This window comes from Zingiber officinale, chromosome 9A (genome assembly GCF_018446385.1).
Source record: "Zingiber officinale cultivar Zhangliang chromosome 9A, Zo_v1.1, whole genome shotgun sequence".
NCBI lineage: Eukaryota > Viridiplantae > Streptophyta > Magnoliopsida > Zingiberales > Zingiberaceae > Zingiber > Zingiber officinale.
In genome coordinates this window covers 111,143,333-111,156,154 of record NC_056002.1, presented here as the reverse complement: position 1 = coordinate 111,156,154, position 12,822 = coordinate 111,143,333, and the positions used below count along the sequence as shown (strand labels likewise).

Here is a 12,822-nt window from a genome sequence, read left to right as displayed (position 1 = left end):
TAGATTTAATTAAATAACTTCTTGTTACTAATTTTAATTAACATTTAACTGTAATTGAAATAATTTAAATAAGTTTAATTAAAACCTAATAAAATTATTCTATTAATTTAATATATACATATATATTAAAAATTGTTTTGTTTTTTTTTTTAATATTTAGATTAAATTTTTTATTTTTTATTAATATATTTATTAAAAATAAATATGATAAAGAATAATAACTATTTATAATATTATGTATAAAAAATAGTAAAAAAAACCAACCACTTAGGCAACCGAGAAGTGGAAAAACCTTGTAAACGAGTATAAATTCTCTATATGTTATGTAATGAAAGAATAAGAAAAGTTTTACAATTCATAGCAGAAGCCTTTTGTAAGGCCTTTAATGTGTTTTTGTCGGTCACAAAGGTGTTGGAATATGGATAACAATTTCCCCCACTATTGAAGACTAGAAAGGTGGACCTTCAGCTTCACCCTTTGTCATTTTCGTAAACAGCTTTGATCTGCATTTACTCAACCACAAACATCTTCAGAAGCTTCATTCCCTCTGCTTCGTTTCCTCTACAGATCTGATGAAATCTTGGATTCTTTGTTTCAGCTCTGTGTTGAGTATCAGCATGTCTTGAGTGAGATGGGAATGGTTGAATGGATCGGTCTGGGTTTACAAGACGATATTTTAGTTTTTTCATCATCAGACATGAGAAAGAAAATGATTAATGATAGGAAAACTATACATTACCACTCAGCAAGCGCCTTTGGATAACTGGCTGGTCTACTTATATTCTTGATAAAGGTAAAATGGCAGGATCTCTCATCAGTTATACTAAACAAAAGTAATAATGTTGGTCAGCATCACAAGGAGAAAATTAATAAACTATTCACTGCATAAACATGAATTTATCTCGTGTTGCTTTACAAGATTAAGATGTTTTTTTTCAAGGACTCGAGGAGGTTATACCTATATCGGATCAAGGAATTCATTTGATATCTCTTCAAGCATAGCCTCAACATTCAATGCTTTAGAAGTTGCTGATTTGACTTTGAGACCAAGCTGAAAAAACTTCTGAATTACTTTACCATCTTCACCAATCTCGAAAGATGGATGGTCATACAATAAGAAGGTATCTTCTATGCACAATTGTCTTCCATAGGCGAGAATGCCTTGTGAATCACTCTTGTCCATCAATGATTTAAACTATTTCAATTCTTATAAGTTATTGTTCATTCTGGTGACTTTACTATCATCAGGAAATATTATTATTAAATTAATTAGTTATTTTCTCTTTTTCAGGTTGAAAGAGTAGTTACCATGCTAATTCACTTTCTCTTGCAACTTGTTGATCTTCAACGGAGGTTTCGTAATATACAAGATTCTGAAAAATACGAATTTAGAACCACACAATTGTGAAAACAAATTAGTGCAATGTTCATTTGACTTTTCGTATAATCTTAAATTACATTTTTATTTAATGTCTGTGAATGTGCTATGAAAGATTGTCAAGATTTATATTTATATTGTAAGAAATGATAAAGAGAATGTGTTTCCTGCTTTGAAATGGATGGGCATACAATGAGACATCTCCTATGCACGATTGTCTTGCATGGATAAGGATGCCTTATGAATCAACCCTTTATATCATGATTTATGCAGTGTTAAATTTTCTAAAGTTTTATAAATGGAACAGTGTTTACATCTGCAGTTGATATTCTATCGAAAATTAGTGAACATGGTAAGGTGATCCAAAAGTTTGTTTAGCTTAAAGCCAAATAAGCAGCTTCTGAAGCATTGAATACTGAGACTATTCTTAACAAGATACCAAATGAATTTTTTAACCCGATTCAGGCTTGAATCGAGACAAGAAATTTATCTAGTATCTCTCCAAAAATAGCCTTAACATTCAATGCTTCAAATGTTGTTGATTTTGTTTGAGATCAAACTGAACAAACTCTTGGATCACCTTACCATCTTTGTCAATATTCGAGAGAATATCAACTGTAGATGTAAACAACCGTTTATAAAACTTCAAAAAATTAACACTACATAAAACATGATAGAAAAGGCTGATTCACAAGGCATCCTTATCCATACAAGTTAATCGTGCATAGTCGACACCTCTCATTGTATGCTCATCCATCCTTCAAGATTGCAACAAGAAATACATTCTCTTTATCACTTCTTGCAATATAAACATAAATCTCGACAATCTTTCACAGCAAATTCACAAGCATTAAACAACAATGTAATTTAAGATCATACGAAAAATCAAATGGGCATTGCACTAACTTGTTTTCACAATTGTCTGGTTCTAAATTCGTATTTTTCAGGATCTTTTATATTACGAAACCTCCGTTGAAGATCAGCAAGTTGCAAGAGAAAGTGAATTAACATGCTAGCTACCCTTTCAATCTGAAAAAGAGGAAAGAATTAATTAATCCACCAGTAATATTTCTGGATGACAGTAAAATCACCAGAATTAACAATAACTTGTAAAAATTGAAACAGATTAAAGATCTTTAGTTTCAACTTTTGAAATTGTTGGAACTTTGTCTTGAATAATCCAAAGCTCTAACTCAAACTACAATGATCCCTTTTGAGGATGTAATATAAAATATATTAGTTATAAATTTATATTGGTTTCTCTATGGAGGACAAAGTTAATATTCTAAGAAAACAAAGCATGGAATGCAGGGACGGGCAAAGATGAGACAACATTCTTCCCATGTACAATTGTCGAATGCATATTTTGTACTTAATTAAGTAAATGTTGAAATATCTAGAATAGATGTATCACTATTAGTGGAAGCAATAAGTGTTATGTTAATAAAATATTAATCAATAAAGATCATATTAATTAGATGCATGTTAACACCATTATTAAAATAAAGTAATCAAATCAAATGAATTAACTAATTCAACAAATAGAGGAAAAACTATATTGAACCCTATTCTTTCTCGAGTCCATCGGCATAACCGCAGACCTCCCGAACCCTTTTCCCCATGGAGTGAATACTTTGTCATTATGACCCATGCACCGTTGTTCTCTATTTTGCCTTGTGCCTCTTCCACTCATTGACCTTTCCCCCTTGCACCGAAGGTCAATGTTTGTGTTCCTTTTGGGCAACATGGAGAAATTTAGTGGCAAGTTGAATCTCTAATGCAAGCCAACAAATCTCTCACCACAAGATGGAAGATCTCCATAAGTTGGTGAGTCACTGCCACTAATGTCAGATTTCAACAGTTGCGGCTTTGCCGATCGCTAACCTATTTCCTTCCTGTCATAGCCCCACACCATGTAGCCCACACCAAATAGAGAAGAAGGTAAGATTAATTCAATTTTTAATGGTAAATTAAACTAATTGATTTATATGCAGATGCGGAGAAGAAGATAAAAGTAAGATTTATTCATTGTCGGATTTGATAGATCACTAATAGAGATTAATCTGATTAAATAATCAATTAATTAGTTAAGGATGTTAATTGAAGTCTAATTACAGTTGCTAATGACTTACATAACTAAACTGAAGATTAAGTATAGCTGAATCAAGATAAACTAATAAATTGATTTATTTAGGTTGTAAGACAACTAATTGATTGATAAATCCTTACGCAATCACTTAAGAATGTGCTACACGATGATTAAGAAGGTTAAATGAATACTTGATAAAAAGGGGAATAAATGGTTAACCTACTTAGATTATTTAGAGTTATTAGTATTATTCTAGTACTTAGTTTGTTTGGTATCTTATACTTGTAGGATCGAGCTCGAGGTAGACCTTTGACTTGAAGACGGTACAGTTAGGACAATCTACAATAGAGGTTGGATAGTTTCTTCTTTAACCTCTTTAGATCTTTGATCTTAGTGCATGATTGTCTTTCATTTATGTTGATTAAGTAGCTTTACTTGCTTACCTTGACTCCACTCTATTTGCTTCTTGAGTTTGATACTTACTTGCTTGAGTTTATTTTTAATCTATTTTGATATCTATGCAGTCTCATTGTTATTCATACTATGTTGTTTGCCATTTGCATTTGTGCTCTATGTTAATAATAGTATACCGTTGCATAATTGGCAGCTTATACGCTTGGGTGTGATTGTTTACTGCTTACTTGCTTATTATTACATTTGTCCACAAGACCCATTTGTGGTAGCATGTTGTTGCATGCAGTCAGTAGCTAAATAGTTGCCTCACCCTACCTACCCACGAAATTCATTCGTGGTAGCATGTTGTTGCACGTAGATAATGGTCATGTGTACATCTAACTACCCACAAGAACCATTCGTGGTAGCATATTGCCCTTAGTATGTAGACACCTGACTGCCCATGAGGCTCATTCCGGGTAAAATATTGTTCCCCGTAGTCAAGACTTGGTATGTGCAAGATTTGCATTGGTTGTGTGATTATTATTGTTGTTTATTATACTTGATGGATTTGGTTAATTGTTGGTTATATTGACATCCTTGATATCAGATAGTAGGTAAGATAACCGGAGACAGTGTTATTTGGCATACCTGGTTATTCATGTTAGTAGATACTTATGTTGTTGCTTTTGCTTTTATCAGCAGATATTTATATTGGTGCTCTTATTTACGTTAGGAAGTAACATTATATTGCTTCCTTTGATCTCCTTGCACTATTCTTCTTATACCCGCCGAGTTGTTAGACTCACTACCCCTTGTGTTTTTCCTATGACTTTTAGGTTTGTGTGACTCAGAAGTTCTACCGGCCAGACTCACTCGAGCTTGGATTCTCTTTCGAGTTGTTTGGTTTATTTTCCGCGACCTCTATTTACATTTTCTTCTTATATTTATTTTTCTTATACTGAGTCGTTATACTCACTACCCATGAAAAAACTTCTAGAATATGAATATAAATGCAGAAAAAAATCTACTTGTGTATGCAGACCAGTGAATTCAATATTAAGAAGATTTCTAACTAGAGAGTCAAGAGACAACTGGTGTCCTTTAAAAAGAACAGCAGTAGCAGAAAACCCACTGTAAGAATTAAAATTTGTAAATTGTGTTAAATTTTAGAAAGAAATTAAATTGAAAAAACTGAATTTCCAACTTTCTTTTTGGTAACCAACAATTTAGTACTTCAACCATTTTAGCTCTCAGATAAGGGTTCTTAAAATAAGCATGGCTCGCCATGAACATAATTATGAAATTCAAGAAATCATCCTGGAAATAATATGAACAATAATGGTCTTAGGTTCTTAATGTATTTGACACTAGAAACAACACATGAATAAACATATACCTGATGTGCAACGTTGTGTATTACCCTGGCACATTAGGGTATACATCATAAGTCCATTATCAGAAAAATCAACCACATGGGACACGCCAAGGACCCTATAGGAATATTGACGTGTTCTCACCAATGAGCAGGATCCATTCATAGAAACAATTTTGAGTTTAGAGTTATGACAAGTACCATTACACGATGTCCTCTCTTGGCCAATGCTTTGGGTAAAGTTCAAGCAACATCTCCAGCTCCACCTAAATGAAAACATCAACCAATTTAAGCACCAAGAATAACAAGTTCAAATTTCAAACAACTCATGTAATGGTTAGTACTAGAAGGTAAGTTTCTTCAAAACGAAAGGTCAGAAGAACTGATTGAGAATGATGTGAAACCAAAAAATTAACCTCCATTGTCAAAAATATAAATTTTCAATAAAGATGATTTCATTTAGTCAATGTGAAACAAGCCATGCCTATTTTAGACCATGGCGCACATTCAGCAGCTACCACTATGACATTCATGACATCTGGACCAGAGAGTCGACGATTTCTTGTTGTGACGGAACTCCTTATTGATTGTTTGATATTTGTGCATATGCTTCTGCAGAGACTCCAAGGTTCTCATATTTATTGAAATAAGATTCTGGCTCTTCAGAGAAACCTGTGCCAGTCTGATTGGGGGAGAATTGTGAGAGGCTGAGATTGGGGATAGGCAAGGAAGGGGGAACAGCTAGGAGAGGTTGAGATTGTCCAAAAACTGCAGGCTAGTGTAAGTTTGTAAGCGGCCAATGTTCCTGTGACAGATGCTTTTGAAAAAATAGAAGTTGGTTATGCGCGCGGCAACATCAGCGGTCGCGGCAGCAGCAACATCGACGGCAGCCTCCCAACTCGATCGGGCCGGCGGACGTGACGGTTGCTGCAGGAGGCGATCTGGGAGGGACGGCGGAGAAAGAAGAATAAAAGAGACTAGGGTTAGGATTCAGTGTCCTCGTTTTGGGCTGGGCTATAACCCAAATAACCACCAAGTAATAAAATTTTACTATGGGACAAGAAAAAGACGTAACTACTAAGGGTGCCTTTGGTTTGCACATTTTCTATTTTTATTTTTTGGAAAATGCACGTTTTCTAGGAAATAGAAAGTAACTTTTGGTCATTCTCTATTTTTCCAGAAAATGATATCTATTTTTTTAGAAAACAGATATGAAAAATACAATCCAAACACCATTTTTAAGAAAAGCGCATTTTTCAAAAAATGAAAATAGAAAATGCGCAACCCAAACGTACTCTAAGTTTTTACAGCATTTTACCATAAAGTGTACGTGGAAATTTGAAATTATCAAAAGATATACCCCAGTTTTGTATTTGCCAAACCCCACGTTAAAAAAAATATAAAATTTCTTTTGTACACCTCATCCCATTTTCTCAAACGTTCGAAGCACATTTGAATTATTTTAATTTAAAAATTTTATTGATGGTTCGGATGTTAATGGCGTCAACATCTTTATCCCTCCCTCTCTCAACGCATGCAAGCCTCGCGCTTTTCTTAACTCTCTGATTGCAAAAAATCTTTCGCTCTTTTTTAGTTGCGAGATCATCCCCCCACCGAAAGACTACGTATCTTCGTGGGTCCATCAGGCGACATCAACGGTTTCCAACGAAAATCCACACTAGTCCCGTCTTTATAGTGAAGATTTAAGGTTTCTATCAATACTCTCCTTTCACAATGGCGGAAGGAAGTGGGTCGGATGTTTCATCCTCTGTTGTTAAATTATCCGCAAATGTATCACCTTCGAAACTATCAGATTTGCAAAGGCCCACCCAGTGTAGATAGAAATTACATTGGAACAGCGTATTAGGTCACTTTAATAGTTTTTATAAAACATCCATAAAGAAAGGAAGACATCATAGATGTATTATTTTACATAATCAATACATAGTAATAATCAAATAATCCCCCTTTAGTATTTTCTTGGACATACAAGATATACAACATATACGTAGTATATTAGTCAATATTTCAAAATTGGGAATCAACTTCTCAAACCTTTAGATTTTCAGGTACAACTTATTATTGTGAATTTGAAGCACGAAGTAGTAGTTTAGTAAAATAAAATAGTTTGAAAATCTTAATATTTATTTATGTTAGTCAGCTGATGGCCATGGTTATTGGGATATCATGATAAACGAGGGCTTGAAATGATCTCATATCAGGCCCAACGTGGATCTAATATGATAACATATCAGGCCTAACATTGGGTCTGATATGGGATCATTTTAGGCCCTCGTTTACCATGATATCATCCTATATAATATTGATCTTGTCGTAGAAAATTACTAATCATTTAAGTTTTTCAGGTGTACTGGTTGACTTTACAAGAAGAGGTGTTTCTTTGTTGCTTGGTATTGTAGACCGAGGCGCTTCAGTTTTGATCAATTCAACTAAAGCATCGGGTGACTGATTAGCGCGCAACTATCACTTGCGCAGGATCAAATTAATTCATTTATACTCAACCAAACCCCTAAACCTACACTAAGATAGTATAGTAGAGGACCGGCTCGTCTCTCACGTGGAACTAGTGATAGGACATTTGCTCTCAAACGAAATCGAATAATGGAGATTTTGTTTTGGAATTTCTACAACTAATGCAAATAAGGAAATCCTAACTAACCAGCAAATATGAACTAACAACGCAGTGTCACTCTACGTCGTGAGGATCATTTCTAGAGAAGAAACATGCATAAAGAAAGCAACAATTAAAGAAAGACAATTAACTAACAACTTAACAACAATTAAACAAAATCTAATTAAGCATAAGTGTTAAACTTGTACCACATTGTCACCCTATGATACAAGATCAACAATCATACTTAAACGAAACTAACATGCATAAATGAACTAAACATAGTGCAATCTATCAATCTAAGAAGCAATAAAAAACATAACAACCTAATTAAGCAAGAAAGTAAACTACATTAACCTTAAACAATTAACATGAAGGAAAACTAACAACTAAGCAATTCAAACATGAATCAAAACAATAATTAAAATATCCAAAATGCATAAGAACAAAGACAAAACAAATCAAACAAGGAAACAAACTAGTTAATCACCAAATCCACTCCTCAGCGATCATACACCCATTCAACTACCCTTCGCCGTCACACAAAGGTACCAGATCTGGAACGCCATCACTGGTGAACAGCACACAACGACAGCCCCTGATCACGACCAGCTTGCTTGAGTGATCTGCCGGAATTGGAGTGCTTGTGCTGGAATTGGAGTATGCACTGAGATGGAACCTTCTGTTTGTGGAACGCCATCACCAGAAGATCCAACAACGTCAGTGATGAAGTTGAGAAGAAGCTCACTGGAGAATAAGGCACAGTCGGATTCCTCTGCTGGAATCCTCTGCTTTCGGAACGCCGTCCACAGGAAGATGTCCGCTGAGGTAGGAATGAAGAAGGAATACCTTGCCGGAGGAGAACGCTCCGCCGTCAAGAGAACCCTAGACCCACACTGCTGTCCGCTCAAAGAGACCGCCGGAGCTGCTGTCGTCGCGGAGTTGAGCAGATCAGAGAAGTGGAGAAATGGATGTGGGGACCGGCCGGCGGCAGTGAAGGTAAGGAAAGAGCCGCCTGCCTGTGGTGAGGAAGAAGAAAGGAAGAGAGTGGCTGGCGGTGGGGAAATCGCGTGCCCTAGCCTAAGAGAAGTCGCGAGCAGCAGATCGTGAGTTCTGTTCGTCCGCGTGAAGGTACGAAAAGGGAGCTTTTCCCTCTTTCGATCTGGGCCGTCCATCTTGAAAAAGGAAATGGATGAAGATCTAATCGTTTGATCTCGTTGATGAAAAGATGAGTGGTCCGGATCAAGTTATCTTCTTGTTTGGATCCAATGGTCTATATCATTTTAGATCTGGATCAAGAGTAGGATGCTTATATCAGAATGAAGGAGCAAGATCTCTCTTGATCAAGATCAACGGTCCATACTGATTCAGCTTGATCTTCTCCGTTTGACCTCCAAATCCGGCCAAATTCGGTCCAGCTCGATTCTAATCTATGACACTTTGAATTTCCTATAAAATCACATAAAATATGAAATTAAATTTCATAATTTGTAGAAAAATTATAATTAAGTTCAAAATAAATTCTCGGCACAAAATATAATATAACTATAAAATTAAGCATGTGGGAAGGTAAAAATGTAAAGAATAACAGCCAAAATAATGCACCAAAATACTCATTATCAGTGACCTCTTTCTAAATTATTTCTCAAATAAAAAAGAAGCTATTATATCAAGAATTGAGGAGTTACTTAAATTTTATATCAATCGTGTTAAAAATATGACGATATTTTGTTATTTTGCAAATTCTACATTTTGTATATATTTGTTTATGTCTTATTTTATTCTAGTACATATAAGGTCTCTTTATGTCTTATACATATAGTAGACGATTTTGAGAATCTTGTTAGATTCAACTGGATTGAAATCATCCATGAATTTATGACTCAGTAATTACCTAAGAATTGAGATATATTTTCATCAACTTAGATAATACATTTCAACACCAACCTCCCTTAGGTAAAGGGCTTTGCTGGTCTTTTGGCAGTGAGTTTATTTTCTATGTTAAATTTAACAATATTTTACAGACGTGTATGAATATCTAACATTTATCATGATGAATCAGACATGGTTTTTAGAGCATGTTCCAATCAAAAAATCATACAAAATTGAAGGGGCACAAATAAATAAGTGGAGAAATATTCCTTCGCATATAAGTAAGATGAGGGATTTGTTCCACCGAGTCTCATCTGAAGAGATAAATTTTGAATACTGTCACTTTAGTTAGGTTAATATGTTTTTTTTAACATTTGATTTAATAATTTGACAGGTTATGATTGACCTAATCCCTACCCAATATGAAAAATTATTGGTTGAGAACTTTGATTTCGTTGATGACATTCAACGTCCAATAGAGACATTACAATTTGAAGACAACAAAGCATGAAGCCAAAGTAATAAGGAATATTGTAACTACATTATTCCAGAAAATCGAATTAAGAAGCTAACAATGAAAAACATGCATATGAATGATAGGTTGGCAGAATACTGGAAATAATAAAGGAGTGCAATCTGAATCAAGCGATCCTATAGTCGATGCTAAATTTGAACCAGTAGCTTTTGGAACAAGAAGTAGGAGAGGAAGCTCGAGTCTGGTCTTGATGCGGCCTTTGTTACCTTCCAACATAATGTAGATGAAGCTCCGAGGCCTCGTGTTGGTACTAGAACCTACCTGCCAGATCTTATAAGATTCTCATAACATTTTGATATTATAAGAAAATCTGTAAGTCTGTTAGAAACTTTTATAGTTTTATATTTTTTCCTGAGATTATAATAGATGTTTTATTTGAGTTGTTTTAGATCTTGTATTTTTTTATCCAATTTTTGTGCTAACAGTTGATTTTTTTTTTTTTTTGGCTTATATTTTGCTTCTTATCTTTGCATTGCATTAGTTTGTAATTGTTATTGTCAAGAATTATAAAGCATGAAAAATTTAATATACCCATGGAGGAGATTTATAACTGTTTGTCTACACTACTAATTTATAGTTGATTACTTGTTAACTCTTCTAATTCAAAAAGAAGTTTCTAATTTGCTTTAAATGAAGAATAAGTTTGTAAAATTTTGTCTTTCACTTTTTTCTTTCTTTTTTGATGAATTCTAAAATTTCTTCACTTTATTTCATTTTCCTAGTCATAGATAATGGGGCACTTTAGGCTGAACTGTACATTTTTGTCCGTTAACTCTTCCTCAATATGATGTTTTTATTTAACTTACTAGTCTAATTTACTTTACATAGAAGTTATTCTTTCTCTATGCATCAGTTCCATATGTACCTTTAGCCATTTTAATGCATTATCATTTGCGAGAAAGTTTTGATAGATAATACCTGGTTAACCATGCTTCCTCTTTGCACCATAAAACCATGTACACTTGAACTTTTGATGCCCTCCATAGCCTCCTTTGCATTTTCTTTTGTTTTGTGGGCATTGGTTGATTTATCAGCTATTTCCCAATTAATGCTTTCTAAAAGTTAGGTATCTTTTATGATATGAATAATATATTTGTGTTTTGTTCCAAAAAGCGATAAGGGAAGTTTTATAAATAATAAAACTGTATTTTGTACTTCTATTATATGACATGTAAAAGAATTTCTTTGTCATTGTACCGAGTTTCTTTTAGAGATCGGCAATGTAGTTCGAGGAATCAATGGAGCCGGAACCATGATTGTAATGATACTGGGGGCAGACCAAGGGCTTTTGATCTCAGTCATGACCGCAACCAATCTGATAGAGCAAGTGCCCGGACTGGCCGGCTTCTTGCAGCTAGAAATCATGAGGATAAAAGGTGGGAGTCATACAAGCATGAGCCTCTTGCCCACAGAGGTCATGACGCACATTTGTATCTACAAATTTGTCCGGTATTCTAGATAACGCCCATGGTAGGCACCCGCAATTTGCTTCCTGTTCAAATGGTGTTCTTCCAGCTGCTGACCAACTTGTGTTTGATTCTTTGAGGGCTGTTGCATATACCTATTGGTAATGAAGCCCATAGGTTAAGAGTTACATAAGGTGAACGTTTTGATCACACGCATGATTCATAACGCAGAGTTTCTTCTCGGTCATCTCCAGATCAACCTTCTCTAGAAATGTCATTCTCATTCCAATTGTAGTTGTTTTCCTAAATTTTCTGTGTACATATTCGTGTTGTAGCTCATTTTTGAAGGTGGGAAAAAAAATTGAGAATATAGTTTAGAGGCAAATAAAAACATCCCTAACAGAATGTTGTCTTTCCGGGCCAATCCCAATGCCATTGTTCACATTAAAACCTTTACCTTTCTTTTTGATTGACAGTACCTTTAGCAACAATTGAACTGATAAATGTTACTTTGAAAGCACATACTAGTGGATGGATAACAATATCTAGACCAATTTCTGTCAGATATCATGTATTATCAATATCCTGTTTCATGGTGTAACGTCCTAGAGTTCATTTGTTTCCTTTACAGGATGCTATATTCAAATTTGTAGTTGTCTTCGCTTGTTATCCTTTGTTTGTAGTCATCTTGAGGATAGGGTGTTGTTTTTTGCAGTAGAATGAGATTGATACAGATTTGTCAGGTATAGTTCATTCTAGATCAGTAGATTGAGAGGATAAGTTATGCCCTCATGTTTTTTTCTTGTATTTAGCAAACTATTGGAAATGTGAGAACTGTTTTTTCAATATTTCACTAATCCAAATCTACTCACTATAGTTTGCACTGAATTGTCATAACTTGCAAAATGGCAAGTCACTTTGTTCAGTCTGTATTTCTCCTTTAATTTTTTAAGTAGAGAAATGATCGGAATCTCGAAAAATTCTCGGGGATCTTCTTTTGATTCTCATCTTTGCAGTCCGAAGAACATATGATGAATGACTAAAAAGACAAAGGAAAAAAGAGTACATGCTATTTAACAGATAGAAGAACCACACCGTTCCATTAAGGAAATAAATCTGAAGTAGCTGAAGTTCAACATTCA

At 34.6% G+C, this 12,822-nt stretch overlaps 1 long non-coding RNA gene across 2 annotated transcripts; it reads right to left on the bottom strand.

Annotated features, from left to right (window-relative positions):
• Window positions 1-283: 283 nt before the first annotated feature.
• Window positions 284-9,000, bottom strand: LOC122019814. 2 transcript variants are annotated; one of them, XR_006122039.1, is made up of 6 exons: window positions 8,358-9,000; window positions 5,437-5,501; window positions 5,260-5,354; window positions 959-2,588; window positions 740-823; window positions 284-655 (listed from the first exon to the last, which is right to left on the bottom strand). It is a non-coding gene; the product is annotated as an uncharacterized LOC122019814 (long non-coding RNA). The 2 variants fall into 2 exon arrangements; XR_006122040.1 differs by having other exon boundaries at window positions 959-2,407.
• Window positions 9,001-12,822: the final 3,822 nt, after the last annotated feature.